Below are 7,746 nucleotides of genomic sequence, written 5' to 3' on the forward strand. Positions count from 1 at the left end.
ATTTAAGTATGGAGATATTACGGTGAGGGATTTGATTTTAGGAGAGTATAACTCATTGATTTTAACCCCTATCCAATGGTTTCAAGATAATTTATAATTTATAATAATGATTAAAGAACAAAAAATATTTAAAGAGCTATTTTTCTTAAAATTACAAATCTACCCATTAAAACTTAAGGACTTAGTAGTGAGCTAGGCTTAATCAAGTTTTATTTAATAAGGTTTAGAAAATAACTTCTAATTAATTTAAGACATTTCAAAACACTACAAGCCCATCCTTAAATATCAAATTAATTAAATCCTTTAATTAATTAAAATCAAATTGCCCTTAAAGGTTTTTACCCATATAATTTTTAAGTGAGATATCAAATGATGGTTACCCCACTTAAGAGATAACGAAAACATCATAATTCACTGAGCATAAGGGTATTGAATGGATGAACTATATAGCAAACATAATAAGATCAAAACGAACTCAAGATAATTCCGGGGACTGTGAAATGTTTAGAATATTACCCGAGATTTCTTCAGAATCCCTTAGAAATCTTATAGAACATCTGAACATATTATGATTTGCTTAATGGAATTATCCTCAAAATTTAAATCCATTAAGTTATGACATAGGATCTGGTAGACACACCAGTGGTGGAACGAGAAGAATCGTCAGGTACATTTTTACAGTTTACAGTAGTGTCTTTTCTTATACTTTGCACACTATACTTTTATGCTTATAAAACTTGGTTAACGAACTTACATGCTAAACAACGATGTCACCCTGCATGAAAATTAAAACTATTAGGATAGCCACAAAACTGAAACCAAAACCAAAATTAAAATCAACCAAGATAAAATTCACCTCCACAACATTCAAAATATAAGACAACTCAAAATTTAATCACAAACATCACAAAATAATAATTGCAACTAAATTAAGACGTCTTTATCGGATGATCGGGAATCCCTTGGAGGAGGTAACCTACGGTTGCTAACGAGATTTTCCATAATCAAAGTGAAAGTATGGAATTCATTAAGTTGAGTTTAGTAAATTCATCTGGACTAAGTGAATCCAACGGAAAATAGTGGTGCCAGAATGAGGGAATCGTAGGATCCTAATCGATGTCATTTTAATCAACTTTAACATGCCTTCATAAAATATTTAATGAACTACAACTATAGGGCCACCTGATTTGATATCGTAACTTGACACACTCGGAAACTTAAATTCGTCACGGCGAGAAGCTTGGAGCTAGCATGGTGGGCAGCACGACCATCTTCAACAACAAAACATGTTTTCCTCAGCTAAACCAATTTCCTTTCCTTAGAATTAAACAACAACGTCATGAGACTTTGAGGTTGTTTTCTTATACAACGTAAATCTTCAACTCATCTTTAGGCATTTGCACAATCGTGTTGTGTAATATAAGCCCTAAATCGCCCTAGGATTCCGAGGTTGTCATTCGTTACGACCTAAATCCTCACATCTTTCAGGCTATTTGTGTGATCGTTTCACATAAATGTAAGCCCTAACAAATAAAATTGACAGGATGAAATATTTAAATAATTTTCTCCTTTAAATTGAAGCCAAAGTATAAGATAAACTGGGAAGTCACCGAGGTTTTCCTTCGGAGTCATGACATCCCCTAGCTCTTCCACCTTTGGATTCCACACTAAATGTTCCAAATTTGAGTCATTTCTATTTCACACCTCTTTGTCCGATTTCGTCAAAAAGTCCTGAAAAGTCCTATCTTTTTGAACTCCTTGAAGATAATATTTCCTGATTTTTATCGAGAGTATTCTTAGGTGACTTCGGTTATCTAAGATGTAATTAACTATAGGAGCTTGCCCTTATAGGAAGCTTGTCCGAACCCAGATTAAAATAAACCCTATTTAATTCTTCATATTAAATAGAAGAAATTGTCGGCAAACAAAACGGTTTTGCAGACCAAACAGACATCATATACTTCCTAGTTTATTTGATCGAGCCTAACCCTCAAGACTTGTGTTTATCTTTCGGGATTGATACAAGATTTGAGGTACAACGCTCTTTCATTTAAATTATGATAATATGAGGTCAATTTGATTTCATATTTTTCTAAACTACATATATATATATATATATATATGTACATATATATATATATATATATGTACATATATATATATATATATATATGTAGTTTAGAAAAATATGAAATCAAATTGACCTCATATTATCATAATTTAAATGAAAGAGCGTTGTACCTCAAATCTTGTATCAATCCCGAAAGAAAAACACAAGTCTTGAGGGTTAGGCTCGATCAAATAAACTAGGAAGTATATGATGTCTGTTTGGTCTGCAAAACCGTTTTGTTTGCCGACAATTTCTTCTATTTAATATGAAGAATTAAATAGGGTTTATTTTAATATTTCCTGATTTTTATCGAGAGTTTTCATAGGTGACTTCGGTTATCTAAGATTTAATTAACTATAGGGGCTTACTCTTATAGGAAGCTTTTTTCGAACCAAGCTTAATATAAACCCTATTTAATTTTCCATATTAAATATAGGAACTTGTCAGCTTATATTAAAAATGGTTTTGCAGACTAGACAGATGTTATATATTTCTTAGTTTATTTGATTGAGCCTCACTATCAATTTATGTGTTTATCTTTTGAGGTAGATACATAGCTTGAGGTGTAACGCTCTTTCATCTAAACTTTGAAAGATATGAGATCCGTTCGATTTCATATTTTTCTAAAGTTATATATATATATACATATATATATAAATTAAAATGTCCCTCCGAAGCAGGCGACGGGATTTCAATTCTGGTGACCGACAGTTTCTAATGGGCAACTCCACAACCAAAAATAGCGCCGACAGTGGAAATTATTTGAAAAAGAATAGGTGAATCATAAATATTTTAAAAAAGGTCCGCACATTCTAGGTTTTCTCTAGCTAAAACTACCTTGGACGCCAATTCCTTTTTTACTTGGACAGTTTCAAGGCTAGTGACCATATGAGCCTTCTTCTTGGCTACACAAGTAGCAACTATTGCCTCCCTCTCAGCCTTGCAAGCATAAGAGGATTTCTAGTCCTCTACTATCATTCAATAAAATGTTTTATAGTGAAGCACCTGATTGACAATTTTCATATCAAGATATTGGTGGATTGATAATTGATGCCATACAACATTACCAGCTTCCATAAACACTTTTATCAACACTTTATTCCTTGCTTTTTCCAGAGCCTTGCCAGATCGGGTTGTTTGGACGTATCACCTATGAGGGAAGAGCCCAAGAAGAATTAGGGCTTCCAATCTTTCACCTTATTCTTCAACCCCAATAGTCGAAACATGTCGACTGAAGCGACATTGTACAAATCCTTTTGGGTTGTCCTGAAATAAGAAATAGTTGAAGAGTTTGAAATATCATGGAACCCTTCTAATGATAGAAGATGATAAATGTCATGATGGCTGCTATGAAGTTGGGCATAATCTTGACAGGGATGACACCATATCGGGAAAAGATGGAGAGTAACTCTCAAAAAAGAGGTAGTAAGAGGCCAAAACAAAACTGATTTTTTAAAAAGAGGAGGTCGACACCATACAAAGAGGTAGCTCGTTCTGTCTCATCAGTGACCTGAAGCTTGATGAAAAGATCAAAGATGTAAGTCTCGTATAACCGAGTTATTTCTTCATGAGTCAGCCACAATCAATCATTTAGTACGTCTGAACCGAAGACTTTCAGAGAATATTATGGATCCATTGAGCCGAGTGTGGATAGAAGGCCAAAAGAAGGAAAAGAAGGGAAAAAAGGAAAATTAAACATAATATCACCAACCTCACATCCTTTATATGTATAGGAAAACAGAGTTAGTTGAACCATCTCACAACATAAAATCAGAATTACACATCATTTTTCATAAAGGGTCGATAGTGGGATCACATCAGCATAGAAAATGAGATAGAGAAATAAATTTTATTTTAAAAAGTCCTTAAAACTATAGAATATCACTTAGAAATTAATCCAGAATAAAATACTTTATAAGGGAACCTGTTATTGTTTCAATCGAGGCATACCCCAACCAAAGCAACCTCCTATACAAAATTACCCCCATACCTAAACTAACACAGTCAATTTACTATACTTGATCTTAAAGTATTAGTGTTCTCTCCTAGACGTTCGACAATTCTTGATGAAGAGTGGCCACCATCTTCTCCATCACCACTTTCTCCACACAAGCAAAGAGCTCATGCATCTCCTCACCTCCGTAGATCCCAGACAATCTTGCAAATGATCTCTTGATCTCAACAAAATGATGGCCAAATGACCCAAGGAACACCTTAAGTCGATCAATTGCTTCTTATGTCCATTAAGGGGGAAGTCAGGGAGATTAACTCCACCATTCTCACTATAGAGTCGCCCACCCTTTCCTGACACCTATTCCACTATCGCTATCACCTCAGTCAGATTCTCGCTAATTAGTGTTAAGGCTAGATCCTAACTCAGGCCTCTCAAAGTTATGTAATTTGTACCAAGAAATAATGTAAGGAAAAATGACTTCAAAAAAATCTAACAAATAAGACTAAGGCTCCTCATACCCACAAGCTGATCCAATGTCGTAATTGACGCAACACTCTCACTTTGTGATGGGAGAACAATTGCAGCCTCTTGCACGACTGCCTACTTGACCTGCAAGTCTTGTACCACAATTTGGGATATCATATCTATGGTTAGGACTGTCAGTTAAACATTCCTTCACTTATTGTTGAGGAATGAATCAAAAACTCCCACCTGATTTGAACGAGAGAGCACAACTACTTTTCTTTTTCTTACTGACAACTTTCTTATTTTTCTCACCTTCAAAGTGGTTTTTTTTTCTGTTTCTAAAAGGAAAAATAGATCAGATCTTTGTTTGGGATATTGTCTAAATAGTTTGATAGGCTTTCCATAAAAATAAACAAAAGCTGACCAATTCAAATGCGAGAAGTCACAGAGTAAATAAGGATTGTGATTGAGTCCCATTATGCCTTATTTATAGAAATTAAAGGTGTGAAAATAAAGTGAGTTTAATCATAGAAATATTAATTAATAATAAATGTTATCTATCATTGCAATAAATTATTTTATTCTTATCCCAATGTCACTTTGAAGAAGCATAAGAACAAAGAAAATAAAATATGTACAACAAAGATATGCTAATGTTGATCCCAATGATCCAGAAGAGAAGAATAAGGTGAAGGTGGGCCCACTGCCAAATCATGAAGCCTACTTGTCCCACTGAGTGTAGTCCGAGCCAAGCTAGTAAGTCCAAACCGACCGAGTCACAAGGCGAACAAAAAGATGATCGGGTGATCCAAGTATGAACTATCGATTGGATGCAAGGCAAAAAAGCATCAGATTCAACCTTTATAGGAAAGTTGTTTGGATGCAATAAACATTCCTCTTGCAGAACTGATATATTGAAGGGAATATCTTGTTCCATATTATCCACAGTCATCCAAGGGATGTTCAAGAAGTTTGTCATCAAAGACTAAGGGTTGGCAACTGACCTACCTTTGGTATACCTAGTGGTTTAGGGATGAAATATTATTATTTTAAAATATATTATATAAATCTTATAACTAGAGATTTACCATGATTAAGTACTATACACTTAGTATTTTACGCAAGTGCACGTACCATTCAAGTAATATTGGATTTTATTTAAACTCGTAGTATCGATCCCACTGGGAAGACTGTTAATTTAAAAGAGTTAAGAAAAGTTCCAACTAAATTTAAGTAGTCTTAGCTAGGAAATAAGTTCGATTTTAGTGTGATCTAGGGAATTCTACCAAACTATCATTATTCCTCTAAATTTACTATAAAGCTGATTAAACTAAAGTTAAATAAAGAAAGGGAGTTCAAGCTATTAAAAAGACTCTCCCCTTGCAATGAAATTAGTAATTTGTGTAGGTGTAGAACACTTAGAAATTCTAGTTGAATTTTTGTGACAAATAGGAGCAGTTATTTTCTTTACCCTTTTCTATGTGCATAAATAAATTAGGTTAACTATGGAAGTGTTCTTCCTGTCACCTTAGAAATCTCCTAGTTACCCCCATTAAATTTATCTCCCAATTTTTTTGCACTAATCTACAAATTATTTTTCTTTCACCCTATAGATCAATGGGGTTCTTACTCAGTGTTAACTCCACCGCCCTCCCAGATCTTAATGAAATTACAACAAAATTTAACACAACAATTGGCCAGATTGAAATGTAATTGAAGCTTGAAGTAAAAACCTTCACAAACATGAAATGAAATTCATTCTAATCAAATCCACATCCTACACATGTTACTATTTCATCATAAGAGGATGGAATAAGGGTTTACTTAGAGTACATAAAGAAAACATAAGAATACATCATCTTATAATAAATCAAAGTCATGCAAAACGAAATTACTTAATACAAGATAATGTGTAAAAAAATACTTATCTTCCTCATTGAGAATAAAATGGAAACTCCACCCTAGAGGATCTCCAGGACCTCCTTGCACTACAACAACAATCACCTTACAAATTGACTCAGGTTTCTCAAAGAAACTAGAGAAAAGATAAATGAAAACGTAGATCTCCTCTCCTTACCAGCACTCCTTGGCTTTCTCTCGACTTCCCAAATGTTCTCCTCTTTCCCCCAAGTGATTCTCCCTAGAAAAGTAACTCCAAGTTCGTGCACAACTGCTGAAAAAAACTTAGCACTCCTTGGCTTTCTCTCGGCTTCCCAAATGTTCTCTTCTTTCCCCCAAGTGATTCTCCCTAGAAAAATAACTCCAAGTTCGTGCACAACTGCTGAAAAAAACTTCTAAAACACTTTTTGCGCCAATCTGTGGCGCCTAGGTGCCACTTGCTTGAGTCAGCTTGGAAAAACACCGGCGCTTAGGCGCCAGTTTGTGGCGCCAGGGCGCCATCTTTTCAGATTTGGCAGAGTCCAATGCCTAAGCACCCATATATGGCTTCATGGAGACAGAAGCTGGCACCTAGGAGCCATTTCATGCTTAGCTCCATTACTCCCTTCGCCTCCGTTTCGCTATGTTTTTGCTCCAATTTGCTCCATTTTCTTTACCTATTATACTTATAACAAAAACATAGAAATAATCTCTTTTAAAATGTAATATCATCAAAAATAAATATTAACTATAAAAGGAAAATTAGCATGCTACATGACATCAAAAATCCCGTAAACTTAAATATTATCTGTCCTCAAGTAGTACTACAATTTAAAAAACTTAATTGCTTGTTTAAGGTAATGTGTTTCTTCAGGATTTCCTACAATTTTGCTTTAAGAATGTCACTGTGTAATCTAGGGGAAATTTTAGTAAATAGGTCTAGGACTAAGGTATATGAATATCTTATATTCAACCTAGGAATTCAAATTGTTTATTTACTTCAAAATCAAATTGCAATTTGTAAAACTTGGGATTCCTAAAAAATATTAAAGACTAAATTTCAAACACTATAGTAGTAAACATTTAAGCTTAAGATTACATAAGAAAGTTTAAGTGAAACTATTTTTTTATCAGACTTCTCCTCACATTTCATTTCTTCTAATTTTCCTTTTCTTTTTCTTTTTTTTCTTTTAGGATCTTTTCTTTTTCTTTTCTTTTTCTTTTTTTTTTATCAGACTTCTCCTCAAGCTTCTCCTCACATTTCATTTCTTCTAACTTTCCTTTTCTTTTTCTTTTTTTTCTTTTAGGATCATTTTCAATCCTTTTTCATATATATATA

This window comes from Phalaenopsis equestris, unplaced genomic scaffold (assembly GCF_001263595.1).
Source record: "Phalaenopsis equestris unplaced genomic scaffold, ASM126359v1 Scaffold000426, whole genome shotgun sequence".
Lineage (NCBI taxonomy): Eukaryota > Viridiplantae > Streptophyta > Magnoliopsida > Asparagales > Orchidaceae > Phalaenopsis > Phalaenopsis equestris.